The sequence below is a fragment of the Enoplosus armatus genome, chromosome 6, assembly GCF_043641665.1.
Source record: "Enoplosus armatus isolate fEnoArm2 chromosome 6, fEnoArm2.hap1, whole genome shotgun sequence".
NCBI classification, from domain to species: Eukaryota; Metazoa; Chordata; class Actinopteri; order Centrarchiformes; family Enoplosidae; genus Enoplosus; species Enoplosus armatus.
This window is the reverse complement of record NC_092185.1, coordinates 21,077,169-21,086,525: the sequence shown is the minus strand read 5'-3', so window position 1 is coordinate 21,086,525 and position 9,357 is coordinate 21,077,169.

The following is a 9,357-nucleotide window of genomic DNA, read 5'->3' as shown; positions in this document are numbered from 1 at the left end:
ATATAAAAAACATCACAGATCTCAGCTTCAAATCATTGTTTTTGTTTGTTTTATGTACAGTGTGAGGTCCCTCTGTTAGTCCTGATGTATGATCAACACAGTTCAGCCATCACATGAGGTTTAGCAGTCTAAACCAGTGGGTAATTGGCTTCATATTTGAGGGCTGATTTGTCCAGAGAGCGGTGACATAAACTTGGCTCTTCCAGTCCTAAAGACGAATGGCGTTGCTGCTGAGATGAGCAATGTGCAGGTGTTTTTTTTTTTTTATGCTGCATTGCAGTGAGTCGTGGTGAGGGTCACTCTTCGTGTGTGTGAGTGTGTGTGTGTGTGTGTGAGTGTGTGAGTGTGTGAGTGTGTGAGCGTGTGAGCGTGTGAGCGTGTGCGGTCCCTCCCCTCTACCTCTGTAACAGCAGATGGCACTGTTCCGAAAGACAAAGATGTGAAAAAGGGTGACTGCACAGACACTTGTCTTATTAAAAGAGATCAAGTTTAAACAAGCTGCCCGCTGAAATCCACCTCAAGAATCGTTAGTCTACTTTCACCACGAACAAGGGTGAACTGCTCTGAAAAGTTCAGCCTCAGTGGTCTTGTATCTTCAGTGGTAAATATTTGTCAAATGTGTTGAACACGTGAACCTACTCAGATGTGTATTCTGTATGTTTACATTTTTATGTTTTAATAAAAAAAGAAACACACTCACCACACTGATGTAATGTAAATTCTCCATGAAAGCCATCATAAGCTCATGACAGAGTTTCACATTTTGGATGATTAAGTTCTTTCTCCCCCTCTGCCAACCGTGATGCACTTCTAGTGGCATTTATTTAGTGTTGATGGGTTATCCACAGGCGCATAAGCTCGCTGAAGTTAATAATCCTTGTCATTCATCGGAATTACATTTCTGCACATCTAAATGGTGGCCTGTAAGCCATTTCCGACCGACTGGAATCAATTCAGCTCGTCAGGAAGTTCGCCACAGCCACGTTCAGTGGTGGCATTAGGATGATTAAAAGAGTTGAGAGTACAGCAATCAAAGCAAGTTGCCTTCTCTTCTTTTAAGATAAACAAGATGGCCAGCAGCCCTGAGAGAGTTATGATATTTCTTAATAGTTTCATGTTGAAACCTGCAACTGTTTATATCATGCTGCCATGCTGAGAACCCACAAAATTGTAAGAATATGTATCGCTGAGCGTTGGCGTGTTTGGTGTCAGTGGCCTGGAGTGTAGGGTTTCCTCGGGTAGAGAGTGCAGGGTGCCGATTCAGCACGATAGTCCACCTCTCCCTCCACTCTCAGTTCTCCACACATGCTTGGAAATGATCAGAGGGACATTCACAAACTGGACACAAAAAGTATTAATTCATATAGAAGTTTTTCCTCAAAGAACTACTGCACACTACGTTACATGTGGACACCAAGTACCACGAGGCACCTGTTAAAAGCTGTATTGACAGTGGTGAAACCTAAGGCCCTGCGCAGTCAAACCCACATGGGCTGAAGTAGGACTACTCATTGGACGGTGGATGTCCAGTCTCTCATAGGCACAGAAACATGACCAGGGAATCCACAGCATGTGATGGTCCATAAATTAACATGTCTTGAAGGGAAAATTGTTTCAAGTCAGGTCAAGTGGAAACTCATCTGTATCGGATTAAAAGAAAGAGTTTACATTCATCTGACTGGTCTTTATTTGCCAACTGAGGCAAACCACAACAATTACAGAGCAGTGTTTCTTGACATCTTAAGGAGAAATGCTACTTTTTTCTCACGCATGAAAATGGTCAGTTGAAGGCCTATGTGAAAACTTTCCCCTTCCTGTGAAAGACGTTTTATGTGCCTAGTTTTACCCTTAAAGAGCTGAAATTATTCAGTGATAATGGATTTCCTCACCTAATTTAACTTGTCTGGGAATTACAAGTCTGAGGAATGGCATGTCAGCGCTGGCTGGACAACAGTGCGGTTGTATGCAAGAATTAATGGATAGTTTGAATGAGAGGAAACATTGTGATTAAGAATGACTTGGATAGTAGAAGGTACACAAAAGCCCGCAGCTACAGTCAGGGTGCTTATCTTAACTAATTAGCTTGAGAAAATAACATGAATTAAGAATATGATTCAGATCCTGGAGAAAAGCATAGCATTCTGAAATATAAAGGAATATCCTGAGCTTTTTAACACTTTTGACTCCCCACTTGGCAAATTCTTACTATTACATGCACATTCAATAGCCAACTTTTAAGACAAGAGCCTGGTTGACAGACTGTGGGGCAGTTGTTACATGACACAACCATGTAGTGTAATAGAGGTCCTAATAGAGGTAATATTTCTGTGCAAACTTTTTTTGAACAGTGAAAACTGATAATGGTCAGAAGATGCCTGGCTATTTCTGCTTCATGTAATGAACCAGTGTCATGATATTTAAATGGCCAAACCAAACTAGAAAGCGCACTTTGTATAAGAAAAAAGTGAGGTGACAGCTGAGAACACAAACCTATGGGTACAGGTGAATTGCCAGAAGACGGATGAATAGTAGGACTAGTAAAGGAATGAAAAAGCAGTACATACGAAATAAAAACACATTTATTAACCTATTTATGTATTTATTCACCCGTTTGTTTACAGCCGTTTTCCTCTCACGTCACAGGTACTGATACCGGAACTTGCTATGCTTTTACTTAAAAGAATAAAAGCTCGTGTGTCATTTGCCCCTTATGAAGCACTATGAAAAGAAAAGTTCAATACATTAAAATGTGTATCTTAGTTTAGTTTGTTAACGCTTCTTCAATTAGTATTATTATTCTGTTTTCTGAGTTTTAGTTTCATGGAGTTAAATGTTTGTTATTCAGAAAAAAATAGCCCTTTACGAGGGCTTTCGGTGTGTTTATTTTGAAATTTGAGACCGGAACCTGCGGCCGTGATCGCGGCTGACTTGACAGCGGTTGTCACAGCTGGGTATCTGGCTCTCCACAAGTTGAGCAACAGCGGTACGTCGGGAGCGAGCAAGTTGCTGCATGGATTTCCCGGAGCTGCTCATAACTTAAGGTGAAGTTTGCACTTAAGAGAATCCTTCGATGGAATAATATTACCATTTTTTTGTTATAAATATATCTTACAGCTACCGCACGTATGTAGCCTTGTTTATTAGACAACTGTAACGCGATGCTTTGTAACTTAACGCTCGATGTGTGGGTTCAAACTTATTCATTGTATGGGGCCGCTTTCACAACGGTTGACCGCGTCGAAACCACCGCAGACAAGGGGTCTACATTTCGATCCAAACGTCGGCGTGTGTCGCTGGTTTTGTGCCTAATTCATACGACGTCAGAAACCGCGATTTGGCTGATCTGAAAATGGATGTGTGTGCGGTTGCGTTTGGTTGAGCCATGGGTCCAACAGCATGGTGCTTTCTGGAAGTTTTTTCCCACTCTGCGTCGTTGGCTGCAGCTCTACCGCCACGCTCCCCCGCACGCTGAGCTGCTGCCAAGTGCCATGGTGGCAGTGTCTTTACGGGCTTACCGACCGTTTTAACCACGTCCGTCCACACGGAAGCCTTCGTCTAATTCGCTGTAAACATTTGGCGCTGTGTTGGCGAGAGCCCCGCTGCTTTGACACATGGATAGACGGCGGAGGAGGAGACGAGGCGCTTCGGGACACCCTGTTTTGGAAAGTTGTTTCCAACTGGCAGTGGCACTGAGCGCGATAACGCTTTAAATGATATTGAAGTGGTTGTTTTGATGCGCTGGTCAAGTGTTTAGTGGGTTTCTGTAGTCTGGCAGCCAGCTCAGCTCAGATACGCTGACGCAGCTGTGAACACAATTCTTGGCACTTGACCAGCATCACGTATTGTTCATGAAAGACTTATTTTATTGTACCGAATTTAAGAAAGCTTAATAATAAAACAGTGTTAGTGTGAGCCTTGTCATTTCTGCACTTGGTAGTCGGGAACAACAGTTGCTGAAGATGAAGAATGAATCATTGACTGATCCAGCACAATTTCCCAGTGGTCTTCTTGTCGGACACTTCCTTGTTACAGTGATTACTCACTGACTGAGTCTCTCGTTGCTGTAGTATTCACTGGAAACAAGTACCAGAAAAATGTATTCTTTTCTAGCTAATGATGGTGACATTAGTGTGGCTGGCACGTTTTAAAATCTTGGAATAATCCTTGTCAGACATAGGCTCTACTAATAGTGTGTTACTGTGTATAAATAACTGAGTGCATAATTGAATTGCAATGTCTCCATTTTTGTAGAACAGATCTGCAAACAGAAAATGTATTATTAGATTGGGATATTTTAGTTGCTCACAGTTAAATATGTATGTATGTTAAATATATATATATATATATATATATATAAGGAAATCCTCAAAAATGTGACACTGCATTTTTTCTTTATCTCGAACAATACAATGTCAGGAATGTAAACTACATTTTCTACTAAGTAAACTCCTCTAAGAGCTGAACGCTGCAGTTAAGAGCTAAACGTTTCCATGCTTGTTTTTTTTTTGGGGTGTATCTGCTTCTTTGGCTTGTATTAGAACCTTCAAGATTCAAAAACCTCAGTAAGGAGGAAGAGGATCAAAAGGTTAAACAGCTCTAACCCATGACTGAGGTACTTTTATTGTCACCATGACTGTGACTCTGCCGTTGCACAAAGACCTCTTTCCTCTCTCCATGGACCACTCAAGTGTGTTATTCATTCTACCCTGGAAAATAGACTTCTCTTAAGCCCTGCTGGCCCCGGCAGCTCTGCTCCTCTCTTCTCTTCTTTTAGTATTTAGTTTGCTTATAACAAACTTGACAAACTTTTTCCTTTTTAAAACTGTACAAAATCTAATTGTGTCCCCTGCTGGTATGTATAAAACTAGTTTCCATGCGAGATCCCTGGGGTGTACTGCATTAACATCATCCAAAAGTAGGACTACTGATGATCAGTGACTAGCAGCCATTATGATCAGACTAGCAGAGGCTGATCTCCGAGCAGCCACATTCTTAGCACTCACTGCTTTCTATGTGTTGCCCCAGAAGGGGCTTGCGCTTGCTCTCTGCAGAGCTCATCTGCTCCAGAGTGATAGAAATGCTCCTTCGCCCAGGATGCTGTGGCTAGACCAGCTGGCTGTTCTCTCTGTTCTCTCTAACTGCTTTCTGACATTCTAATATACCCCCAAGCCAAGCGCAGGATAATCACCCACCGTCGAGGACACCAAGCTACTTAGGCAGACTGAAGGCTTTGCAGTTTTAATCAGTCGTAGGCTGTTTATCTCCAGCTCGGAGTGCTGTCTGTGCTTTCCACGTGTACCTGGATTCTCAATGAATTACACTCGGCTCTCGCATATGCTTTTTTGGAGACAGGTGGTGGATTATGTGGTGGGTGTGATTTTTTTTTTTTTCTTTTCTTTTTTTTTTTTTTAGCTACCTCTTCCTAATGGGGAGGGCCTGAAGAGCTTTTGCTGGAAGGGTTTTTTGGGAGGGGGTGTTTCTTTCTCTTAATCTCTATGTCCTCTTCAAAGCATTGTGTGCTGCTGTTGCTCTGGTATCATGTGTAGCCATGAACAATCACAGGTATGCGATCTGTTCAATGGTTGTCTCTCACATCAGAGAGGTGGAGGAGGCAGTCACTTCAGTGGGAAAGCACTGCTTTACGGCTCTCATGACAGTCCTGTTTCTTTACATTGCTTTCAGGTTTGAACTTTCATGTCCTAGTTTAGTCGGATTAGTCAAGTTGTGGCCCTTTCATGGCCTACACTGTCGATTTTGTTGTGTATGTCACGGGAGATTTGTCCTAGTTTTTGCTGTTGCTACAAAAAGTAATATTTACTTTTTTGATTTTCTGTCTGCAGGAAATTTGATGAAAACTTGTCTAAAGTTGGACCAATTGCCTTGGGGTTGTTGTAATTTGAGCTGTTGCCTTTATATTGACAGAATCCACACTGGCTGCCTCTATTTCCTTTGTCTCCGTGTGAACTCCGATTTAGCCGGAGTTCATTTCTCCGATCTGCGTGATGTATTTTGTTGTTATCTTTAGGCAAGCAGTCAAACCACTCGGGCCTTGAACATTTACGTCCCTCAAGCACCAATCGTTATAAAAACAGTGAGCTCATTTGTTGAAACAGGAGGGTGCAGAGAAATGGTAATGGTAAAAGAAAGTTGATGGGGGGAAAAGTGTTGGCTTTATTTGTTTTTTGCGTTCTTTCCCTGGAGGACACAACACAACACCTGCTCCCTTACTGGGAAAACCTTGCAAGTGCTTGAATGCACATTATTAGACCACCATAACTCACTAACAGCAGGGGGGGGGGGTCTGAATATTAAGCACCCTGGCTGGTTCCTGGATCTCTCATTGACGGGAAGCAGAGGAGCGCAAAAAGTTTTTCCCAGCTCTCTGCAGGCTGCGGGGTCAAAGTCCAAACAGTTTCCCTGTAATAGTGCTCTGCAGCCAGCTGGGCCAGAGAGAAAGACCGCTTCCAGGCTCCCCTAATGGGCCAAAGCTAAAAGAAAAGATGACAGCTACCCTGCCACAAAGGAATGTCACCTCTGTGACATTGTTATCATTCAGCTTTTTCATTGTTTCTGACATTATGACTGCTCTCCCACAGTTGTTGCTAGGAATGGTACCAGCCAGTTTTCCTTTTATGTTATGTGCTGTATGGTATATTGATTATTTTTTTCAGCATTTGGGAAATATCTATTATCTGTTTTTATATATTGAACAACATACTAACACCTCTCTCTCCCTGTGGTGTCATGAAAGTTAGACTCACACATTCAAGTCTGACAGAATGATGTGCACGGCTGAGCTTCTGTCTGGATCAGAGTCCTCTCAGGACTTTTGGGATCATGGCTAACTTTTAATTGGTGCGAGAGGGTGAGGGCATATTCAATTCAGGCATCTAGGCTGTCTGTGTTCTTTTCAATATCTGCTCTGATCAAAGACATGAATATTCCCTGTCTTCTCTACAGTTTGGCATTGAATCGCTCCGTGCTGAAGTGTGTGGGTGCGTTGGCACTGGTTCAGTTCTCTAGTGGTTTGCCTGGCCAACTGCTTTTCTCTTTAATCCTAATTTGCTGCTCTGTATTTTTGTCATTCAATCTTAAATGCACTGTAACACAATGGGTGAAATATGCCAACAGCACAGCAGTTTCTAAAAACAGAATCATTTTGTAAATTATGGGAACATATAATTGGCTTTCATTTGGTATGGCTGGCAAAAATGACTGTCTACTGATGTTTGTCTTTCTCCTGTCATTGTGAAACACAAGAATACATGAGGGAAGGATGCTACATTGATCACTGCAACTGTCATGTAAGAATCAGTATCCAAAACTTTGTTATTTACGTTTCGCTGTCTAAAAGGTGTTTTCAGACAGAAATCAGAAGAGAATATTTGTCGTGCTTTATTTACGCGAATTTGAGCACTGGAGTTTTTACGCAGTGTCATGTTTTTTTCTGCCCCAAAGAGCCTCTGACTGATCTGACACCAGGAACTCCAGCTCTTTCTGTGCCTTTGCTCCAGTCTATCCATACATTCATAAATTGGAGCCATAAAGCCTCGGAATAGATGATTTTGGTTTAGTTTAAACATTTTCAACTCTACTTTGCCTTTGCCTCATTTTGCGCTGCAGAGGTGATCTGGTGTCCACTCACGTCTGCATTGACTTTATGTGCAGTTGGTGGCCTCGACAATTCACCTCGTGTTCTGTCTTAACACACCTTAAGAGTGTGGGTCCCTCCTGCGCCCTTTTTAGCCTCTTTTAACCCCCACTTCACCAGTGCTCCTGCATATGTGAAAAAAAGTTGCATTAAGCTTCTTGTGGCTGTGTGAATTCTGATAAATTGCCTTAAGTTATGACAAGACTACAAATCTGAAAGTGAAAAAAAGTCTGTGTGATAAAGTGAGATTACCAGACCTAGTGCGGAGTGCTTTTGAGAAAAAACAGGTGTCCTTTTTGGTGAGAGAAAACAACACACCAAACAGTCTGAGTCTATTTAGGTTGTTTCTCTCTCACCCCCCCCCCCCCCCCCCCGCCCCTGCTAGCCTAATTAAATTTACTGATGTTACTTAGTTCTGCCCACATGGTTCAAGTGTGGCAAGGACTGCCTGGCATTGAAGACCAAACAGCCTCAGGTCCAGCTCTCACGAAAGGCGGGGAACAGACGGCAAATGAGCCTATCGCTTCCACATAAATGAGAAGCACTACTTTGAGAGTTTGACGTTGTTGCTCAAACCACAGTTGAAGTCCAGACGAGACAAGTACGGGCCCTGGAGCAGGGATAACACAGGCTTGTCCTTAGACATTTTCCCATGCTGATAAGGACTTGGCCAGATGTTTGCAATACATATTCACACTCTCTCTTTGACGCACTCTGCAAGTCAGCGAAGCCCCTGGTAGTGTGTAAAGTGGCAGATCTAGAAAGAGCAAATCTGGTAAGGCGTTTAGTGTGCCAAATTATGGAGGACCCTGCCACCTCCTGATAATTTCCTACTGAAACCACCAGGAAACACCAAGCCAAGGGAACAGTGAAAGGTTCCCAACTTGATTCATCCCTCTTTGAAGTTTGGCCCTGTGAATGGGAAAACAGCATATTATAAGACACCACAGTGTTCTCTTTCATGTAGCGAGCTGAAAGGGATGCTATTGAGTGTTTGAGGGAGTCCTTTGATATGTGAGATGGTGTATGCCTTGTGAAAAGATCAAGCTTATGATTTGAGTCAATATGTGTGCGAGTGCTTTAATGCCTGCTCCTGCCAGTTCAGTGTTTTGTCAGAAATGTTTTGTACAGAAGGCTTAGGGGATCGGCCATGATGGATGCCTGACGGTCCCTACAGCTCACATATGTGTGAAAAGGTGCCGGCTTCTGATTCTATCTAATGGAGGTTTTGTTAGTTAGCTGTAAAGCTAACTTTGACACGTCTTGCACATGTCCAAGACATGTCCTGTTTGAGAACTTGTTTGGGTTGTTTGGTATCAAGTGTCCTGTCCGAGGCTCAGAGGACATGATTAAAGTGTAAGAAGGAACCATTTGTCTTGATTACATGTTTCTTTTGTTGGCAGGCTTTTCGTCTTTATAGAGCTGATGATTGACATTTCTTATTTTCCGAGGAGGCCCAGAGTAGCCTTTCCGCCTTTTCGTCTGCGTTTATGGGTTGGGCACACAAAGATAGCAATGTTGTAAAACCCCTCCTATTGTGTAATTAAAAATAGTTTTTATGTTTCTGAAGGAAAGGCTACATTAAATATGATTACAATTCCACTGCAGAGCACTTCATGACTGTGAGCAAGATATTTATTAAAAGTAATTTTAAGTCTTGTGTGTGTGTGTGTGTGTGTGTGTGTGTGTGTGTGTGTGTGTGCGTG